This window comes from Clupea harengus, chromosome 20, assembly GCF_900700415.2.
Source record: "Clupea harengus chromosome 20, Ch_v2.0.2, whole genome shotgun sequence".
In the NCBI taxonomy this organism is placed as follows: domain Eukaryota; kingdom Metazoa; phylum Chordata; class Actinopteri; order Clupeiformes; family Clupeidae; genus Clupea; species Clupea harengus.
Genome location: NC_045171.1, coordinates 14,954,678 through 14,962,456, shown reverse-complemented (window position 1 = coordinate 14,962,456; position 7,779 = coordinate 14,954,678). Strand labels below are relative to the sequence as shown.

Here is a 7,779-nt window from a genome sequence, read left to right as displayed (position 1 = left end):
GGGGCGCTATTTACCTCTTGTCAGATCCATAACTTTTCCGCTAAAGTTGTGATTCCTGGTTGCTATGGTTATCTAGCTAAGGCTATGGTTAGCTAGCAAAACAAACGATTTAAATGGAAGATTTCCGTTTGCATGAAATGATAGCTAGTTATCTAGCTAATGTTATAGTCTCCTCGATTTAACTTCTACAATTATAATGGGTGCCTGTGACACTTCGTATAAACAAATTCATATCCATGAGTTCATATTCACACATATTAACACCAGTTAATTATGTGTAAAGAATGCTGATATGAAATATGAAAACAACCAGTAGTCAATGTGCAAGCTTCCAATTTAATCGTGATTTAAGATACTCTATTTGAGTTGGGGCAGTCTGTCCTTCAGTCGAGGCATGATGATCTCTCGCTACAAGTTTCACCTGCTCGTGTTGGCGTAATAAATGCTTGTGGAGTCAAGTGCAGTTGAGAGGCGCTTGCCTCCAGGGCACAGATTACACTTAACTGTTATATTTTTCTCTTTTCACGGATACAAATGAAAAAGGCTGTGATTGGAATACGGGACTGGAGCTGTCCCTGACGGGACAAATCAAAATCACCCATAATATTTCGGGATGTCCCGGACAATTCGGGACGGTTGGCAACCCTACTTGCACCTAAGTTATGACATATTTTAGTGTGCTAACATTAGCAATAACGTCAGCTAGTTCGAGGTGTATGCATAGGCTAACCATTAAATTAGCAGCACATTTCCCGTATTTAACAATGATTACACATGGACTTACCTGAAAGTGATGCACGGGCATCATCTCGCAGTTTCTTTCTCTTTCTTTTGTGTGCCCCTGACTCCTGTTGTCTTTTTGAGGCCATTCGAAAAGTTGACCTAGCCTACTGTCAAAGTTCGTCAGGCCACTGAGATAGGAAAGGGCACCCACGGCGAGCTTGGGAAGTTGAGTGTGGGGGGCACCAGCGTAACTTTTTTTAAGCAATTAAAAATATCTCTTTTTCTGCCTGTTTTGTGATATACGTGCCTAAAAGGTCCCTAATATTTCTATACTGAAATAATATCGGCATTATAATTATTATAACTATGATGATTTTTCAGTTGCCTATTTTTTGGTGCCCCCACAGGAGTTGGTGCCCTACGCACAGCGCGTAGTGCGCGTTATGGGAGTGACGGCACTGCTGCCTTCAGTTAATTCCTCCGGCGAGCCAGCATTAGCACCACGAGCCCCTGCTTTGTTGGACGATTTACCAGTCGGTGGCTTCATAATTATACTTTTAGATTCGGTCAGTAAACGTTCAAGTAGTTAAGAAGATGAAATATATCAATGTCTGAGGTAAAAAGTAAATATAATCTGTTTAAATTCGAAATGAGAAAAGTTGCCTCTCAGAGCTTGCCAAAAGATCGCCTACATTGCTCAAACGCAACAGCGCCCCCTACCTTCTTCAACTTCAATGTCCTTACAGAAAACTCACAGTTCTTGTAGGGTAGAATTAACATATTAAACAATGGCATACATCATAATGAAGGGGGCCGGGTGTGTCTGGGAATCAAGGTAGGAGGTGGGGGCATGAGAAGGTGTGAATGCTTGGGGGGGGGGGGTTCTAGCTTGACCAATGGACTATTTAAGGCTACGTTTACACAGAGCCTGGATTGCCTGAATCTGGATTTTTTGGGGGATCCAGTACCTTTTTTTATGGCGTTCACACGGAGTCATGTCAAGAAAAATCTGCGTTCACACGGAAACAATGGAGCGGTGCGGAGTGGTTGAATCCGCTGTAAAGATGTCATGGAGCATGCGCATAAAGTGACAGAAGACAGATGTCGAGATCCAACTAGCAATCTTCCGAAATCACTGTTACCACAGCACTCAAACAGGACTAGTTAGAATCGTACACTTCGTACACTACACTTGTTTGTGTTAACTTACCGTTTTGAAACTTCCTTCTATAATAAAAATCTTTTCAAGTTTGATTTGCTCATATAGGCTATTGTTGACACTTTTATAAACCGGTTTTGAACAATGGTCTGATGCAAATAGATTAAACAGTGAAGGCTAAAGTGTGGCTTGTTAATGTCATCCCTTTCCTAACCAGCTTCTTAACAACATCGATTTAGTTTATGTTGTTGCTGTTATGAAGTGACACAGCGGTGTTCACGTGGGGCAATTACATCATCGGGTTAGAAAGTGTGCGGATCGGGCGTCTACACGAACACGGATCCGCTGGCGGGTTCGAATACACCCACTCTGGAGACCGGATTCTAAAGGTTGCAGGGACAGTGACCCAATCCACCGGGTTTGTGTAAAAGAGAGGCTAATCGGACAACATTTCTTTCCGGATTCAGGCAATCCAGGCTCCGTGAAAACGGCCCCTAAATATCTAGTCAGGTAAGGGGGGGGGGGGGTCTAGCTTGACCAATGGACCATCTAAATACCTAGTCAGGTAAGGGGGGGTCTAGTTTGACCAATGGACTATCTAAATATTTAGTCAGGTAAGGGGGGGTCATCTAAATGCTAAATATGCCTGGCTCCAACTGTCTTGTCGTGGCTGTAGAAAAAAGTCTAATGGCTCTGGCTCCAAAACATAAACAAAAGGCCAGGAATCAAGCTTGATGGTTCTGGCTTCGGACACTTCGGTCTATCTGATATGGCTTGGTATGTGAAATCCACCAAAATCTAACATTGCCTCACCCTAACCCAGCTAGCCAGGACATGCGTCCAAAGCCTCCAAGCCCCTGAAAATGTCCCCAGTAAACCCCATGTAACCGGAAGGCAGCACCCAAGGCCCTCGGCCCCTCATTGGGATCACCTGGGGCTCTGTGTCTGTCTCTAAACAGACCTTCCTTGGTCATGAAGGTGTGTGCCTAGGAGTACTGCTACATTGCTTGCCTTGTTCCCTGCCTGCGACCTTCGGCCTCTGGACCACTTGTTGTAAAACTTTAGGATTGGAGAGTTTTTGTGTTTTTTTTGGATTGACCATTTCCCTTGTTTGAAGCCTCGCTGACTCTGTCTGGACTATTGTCTGTTTTGCAGTGAGTTTGGAATCTCTGTTTGTGTTCCCACCTATTGTGAGTCACATGTGTAAATAAACAAATCCCATGAGTAAATAATGGTTGTATCCATGTTAAGGTTGTTAAAATACACATCCAACTAACTGTTCAGGTTCAAACTCAACTGCTGAAGCACAATGTGATCAAATAAAATGAAAGTAAGGTTCATAGTCTTACCAGTATTATCCACAATGATTGTAGTTTTGGTTATTATTGCCCAGTAGTGCTGGTTATTTCTGTCCACCTGTAAGACGCACAAATACTGTCCACGGTCTGACTGAGTGGCATTGCGGATCTTCAGGTTATGGATGTTCTTATCAAGACAGGAGGGTCTTGATGTGTGTGATCTCCTTAACAGAAGATCTTTGTCAATGGCACAGTGTTGATCAAAACCACTATCCTCATATCCAGCGAAATGAAAGGAATACACACATGTGCTGCTCTGAGCACCAGTCTTGATCCAGTACACCACGAAAGGCTTATTGGAATAACTCCCCTTTCTTTTAAAAGCGCACGTCAGATTAATTGATTCTCCTCCAGACACAAGCACTGAGTTTTCCATTACAGGTCCAGACACAACTGTGAACAAAGTAAAATGTTGAAATGAAATGTACGAAATGACATGTAGTTCAGCTTGCTGTTCATATAAAGGGTAGGCTACATTTACACTTACTGTCTGGTTCTGTCTGAGCAACAATGAAGGACTCCACATGGTGAGAAGATGGTTTGAATGGATACATGAAGCAGGAGTCAGATGTAGCATTGACACAGGCAAAGAATCCCCTCATTACACTGATTTCACAACTGGTGGATTTGTTCTTTATCTTTTGGCATAGATCCTGTCTTCCAGTATGGCATTTTGAGTTGTTGGAATAAATACTGTCTATGATACTGCAGTCCACTCTGTTGTCTAAATCAACATCAGCCTCCCATTGACATGTTTCACAGGCCAGTGTTACCTCCTCCCCTTTCTTTAGGTAATGGAAATGAGTGGACCCTGTAGAATAAAAATGCACAGTTTTGTAATACATCAAAGATGCAATTTTCAATCCATTTCTAATGGATGAAGCCTTGGCCTGGAGGAGGGGTCATCAGGTGGTCCCCAACCTTCTTAGAGTGTTTCAACCCTTAACCACAACACTCTCCAGTTGGCGGGTCAGCAGTGCTTGGCCAAGTCACTGCCCCCCTCCTCCAGGCTTCCAGCTAGTGTCCTCTCTCTTATGCCAGAGCCAACAGGAGGCTCTCTCTGCCGCTTCTCCCAACCTACGAACGGCTGTTTTCCTCAGGTGGCCTCTTAGTCCAACCCTTGTCATCAGATTCCAGGCTGATTGAGCTGGGAATCCTCGACAACCCACTTCCACTGTCATCAGCCATGTTGTCCACCCCTTGTCCCGGCAGTCCTGGACAAGTTGTTGGTACTTCATTTTCTTTCTCTCTGCCGCCTCCTCACAGTTCTCTTCCCACGGGACTGTTAGTTCCACCAGGATGATCTTCTTCCCCTCTAGGGACCACATGATGATGTCTGGTCTCAGGGTTGTGGACAGTACCGCCTCTGGGAAGTGGAGTTTCCTCCCCAGATCGACCTCCAAAACCCATCCCTGGGCTGACTGCAGGAGATTCTGCTTGGCTTGGCTTTGGACGGCTGGTCTCTGACCCTCTTTTACAAAGGCGATGGTACTCAACAGTGGCTTAGTTTTGGCTGGACGTTTCTTTCTCCTCTCTTGCTCCAGGGTGTTTCTGCGAGCTGTGCCAACACCTTGTCATGGCGCCACCTATACCTCCCCTGGGTCAATGCTGTTTTGCACCCCGATAGGATGTGCGCCATGGTTCCTTTACCGCCACACAACCTGCACAGTGGGTCCTCCCTCATTCCCCACCTGTGCAAGTTGACTGGGGTCGGTGCATAAAGGAGATACGGAACGGCTCCAACCGCCACATCTCACTCCACGTGATGGTTCTTTTGGGAAGGTTCCACCTTGTCCAGGCACCTTGAGTTGCGAGCTCGATGGATTTAGCTCTTCTTCCTTCTTCCTCAAGGTTTCGGACTTCATCCTGGATCATGGTCCTCTTTTCCCTGGGAGTGGACTTTGACCACTGCTGGAAATGGGATGTTCCTAGACCCTGCCTTCCAGTGCAAAGGTTCCCGATGGTATCTTTGGTCCTCAGAGAAGATTCTGCCTGGTTAACTGCAGTGCTGGCGGCCCACTTCCTGCCGGATCTTGTTCTTATTCCTGCTTCCCTGGTGAGTTGGTCTTCGGAGTCCCTATATGTGAGGGAAAGTCTACACTTGGCAACTTTAAACTCCTCCACAACTGAGGACAGGGGGAGCTGGAGCTGACCCGACCTTATGTAGAGCCCCACTGATGTAAAACTGGGGGGTATTCCCAACCATCTTCGAAGGTGCTTGTTGAACTTCCTCTCCATCCCTTCAACTGATGTTATTGGCACTTCGTAGATGGTGAGAAGCCACATAAGTCTTTGGAGTAGGCCATGTTGGTAGATCCAGCACTTATATTTCCCAGGCAGGCCAGACTTGTCAATTTTGTTCAGCCATTCTTCAACTTGTTTTAAAGTGCTGGAGATGCTGTTTTTGTCTGACAGGGAATCATCATACCACTTCCCAAGGCATTTAATAGGGTTCCCCTGGATGTTCGGGATCACTTCCCCTTGAACAAGTAGCTTGAACTTCTCAGTTGTTTTGCCCTTTTGGATCACCAGACATCTTGATTTCTTGGGCTTAAAGATCATCTTCGCCCAAGTGGCCATACGTTCTAGTTCCGCCAGGACCCATCTTGCCTGTACATGGGTTGGTGTTATGACGGTAAGGTCATCCATGAATGCCCTGATCACTGGCTGTTGGCTTCCTGCAGCAGTCTTCGGTCCTCTTGACTTTGTACTCGCTGCGGTGATGATCAGGTTCATTCCCATGACGAACAAGATGGGAGAGATGGTACACCCGGTTACTATTCCCTTCTCCACTGGCTGCCACTTTGTTGTAAACATGGCTGACTGGAATCGTAGCTTGATGTCTCCCAAGTAGCCGGTGATCATGCCCTGGATGTGATGTGGGATGTGGTAATGGTCCATAGCCACTTGAATCAAGTTATGGGGGATAGACCCGTATGCGTTAGCAAAATCAAGCCAGGCAACTGTTAGGTTCCCTTTCTTCTCCTTTGCTTCTTGGATAAGTTGGCTGAGGACCCCCGTGTGCTCCAAGCACCCGGAGAACCCTTCGATCGTGCCCTTCTGGATAGAGGTGTCAATATATCCATTCTGGCACATATACGTGCTCATTCTTCTGGCAAGCACGGAAAAGAAGATCTTACCCTCCACACTGAGCAGGGAAATGGTTCGAAACTGGTTGATCTGTGTGGATCCCCGTTCTTTTGGCACAAAGCATCCTTCTGCCCTTTGCCAGCTTGTTGGGACGGTTCCTTTGGACCAGATTACCCGCATAAGCTTCCACAGCCTTCGGAGGAGCTTGGGGCATCTCTTGTATACTTTGTAAGGTATACCGCTGGGACCTGGGGCCGAAGATGATCTAGCATGCTTGACGACCTCTTGAACCTCTCTCCATGATGGAAAATCTATGTTTAGGGATGTTGTTGGTTGATCGATGGTGCCGAGCCCGTGATCTTCTGCTAAGGCGTTGTTTCTTGATGGGTCACTGAATGACTCTTCAACAAACTCCTCCACCTCCTCCTTGGAACTTGTTAAAGTCCCAGACCTCGCCTCTCCCAAAAGTGATTTGGTGAAGCGGTAGGGGTCTTTTATAAACTGGGCTCGTGCAGCTTCCTGTTTTTTTCGCCTCTGCTCTTCTTGCTCTGATGAGCTGCTCACGGAGGCTGGCTGTCAGTTCTTTTATTCCTTCCTTTTCTTCTGTGCTTGCCAATTTGAATTGCTTCTTCAGGGTTTTAATCTCCTTCCTAAGTTGTTTGATCTTTCTTTCTCTTCTATTCTCCTGATTTTCTCGTCTGCCTTTGTTCTCTCTCCTTGGCACTGTTCCAAACCGTTCTTTTGCCAAGCTATAGGTGATGGCTGTCAGTGAATCCTCCTTTCTTTCTGCTGATCCTGCTTGAGCTGCCTCAAGCACCTTGTCCAGATCTTCATCGAGCATGGACCACTCTTTGGTATCACACATCTTAGGCCACTTGAGTCTCTCCTTCGTTGGCTGGGGTGGGCTTTCTGGGATGGCATTTGGGGTTCTCCTTGTGTGCTCTTGGGGGATTACATGCACTGAGAGATCTCTAGGACTATGGTGTGCTTCCTGCCTAGGGTTCTCCTGCGTCTCACCAGACTGTTCGTCTGAGCGGTGTGCCTGCATCCGTCCTTGTCCACACTTGGACTTACTCTGGTGTATTTTGAGCCCTCTTGCACCTTTGCAGATCTTTCCGCAATTGCATTTGACTTCCCATGCCTCCCCGGTCAAGGTGGTTTGTTTGAGCCTTCTCTGCGTCTGTGTCACTGTCCTGGTCGTTGCCGTTGAATCTGTCCCAGATTTATTTATTTGGTAATCTAACAGGATACTTGTTGATGTCAAACTACCATCTAATTTAGGAATAAAGGGAAAGAACAACTCTCTTTGAGAAAGGGCTTCACTTCCATTGTAGAAAAAACCCTTGGAGGGAAAGAGCAATTACAGAACAACACTCACTGTCACAGTATCACTGTGTTTGGAGCTACAGTCTTAAATATAAGTATTGAGTTTCTTACCATGGCACTGAA

General features: G+C 46.1%; 1 pseudogene; it reads right to left on the bottom strand.

The window, feature by feature from the left end:
• Positions 1-4,045: 4,045 nt before the first annotated feature.
• On the bottom strand, positions 4,046-7,565 carry LOC105893041 (annotated as a pseudogene).
• Between the last annotated feature and the right edge of the window lie 214 nt (positions 7,566-7,779).